The sequence below is a fragment of the Arachis ipaensis genome, chromosome B09 (genome assembly GCF_000816755.2).
Source record: "Arachis ipaensis cultivar K30076 chromosome B09, Araip1.1, whole genome shotgun sequence".
Taxonomy (NCBI): domain Eukaryota; kingdom Viridiplantae; phylum Streptophyta; class Magnoliopsida; order Fabales; family Fabaceae; genus Arachis; species Arachis ipaensis.
Window position 1 is genome coordinate 2,302,054 of NC_029793.2, and position 1,255 is coordinate 2,303,308.

Genomic DNA, 1,255 nt, shown 5'->3' on the forward strand with positions numbered 1-1,255 from the left:
AAGATGTACATCCTTCATTCTCGAAGCTATAAGTAGTGACATACAAACAACCCTCCAAGCAATCAAGCATCAACAATTATTAATTATATTAGTGTTGACATCAACAATGATATGTGTTGTAGTTTGTATATTTTCTAGGGACTATATATCTAAAAATTAAAATACATGAATGGAAAAAAAAAGTAGACTCGTTAATTAAGTTTTGTTATTTTGCATTCTGTAATTACTGCAACAATAATTGAATAGCTCTATATAAAATAGGTATGTAATTATAAATATTATATAACTTAAATTATGGATGCTAAGTTAAATAAAAGAATTTTAAGTTATTATCTATTTAGCATTACTATATTTTAAAGATCAACAAACTCTTCTTTACTTAAATAATGTATAATTAAACTTTAATGAAAACAATAATATAAGATGGTGCAATGCTTTGATTAAAGTCCGAAGAGAGCTTTTATGATATAAAATGGAGTTCTCACCTAACTTGCTTGTGAAGTTAAGATGATTGTGTGTTTCATCACCCATAACAACCATTTTCACAAAAATAAGCAAAGCTCCTTCCATCCCATTGCAAAGGACCACTTCAACATTAATAATATATTAGCAAAGGAAATTAAAAGACTTTTGTAGTATTCACTTATGTTGTGGTTTTTCATGGTATTTCCAACCCAGAAGGTCAATGATTAATCCGTCAGGTCAATGACTAATCCGTTGCAAATTAGAGTTTTATTTAAAGATTTGTTGTTCGCTAATGTATTGTTGTTGACCAATGAATTGCTGCATGCATAAACAGAATTCAAACCCTGATATTTACTTAAGCGGACTAATAAGTTAACTACTACACCAATCCAAATTAGTTAGTAGTATTCACTTATGTTGAACATTGCAAAGGACCACTTCAACATTGTTGTATGTGAATGAATATTTATTTTATTTTATGTTAAATATTTATTTCATCATTTTTAACGCAACCTAAACACAATTTATGTGTGAGCAAATTAAATATCCCTATTCTTAATAGAAAATTAATTAGTTGGTTTAGAAGGTGATTCCAAAGATCTAAAATTTTAAACTATCACATTAGAAAGACTCTAGGAAACCACTTACCCCTTCTACTATGTAAGTAGTTAATTATAAATACAAAAAGGAATATCCTAATTTATAGAGTAAGAAAATGAGAATTATTTTCTACGAAAAAAATAATAAAAATTCATTTATATCAATATATTGCATATTTACTATATATGTG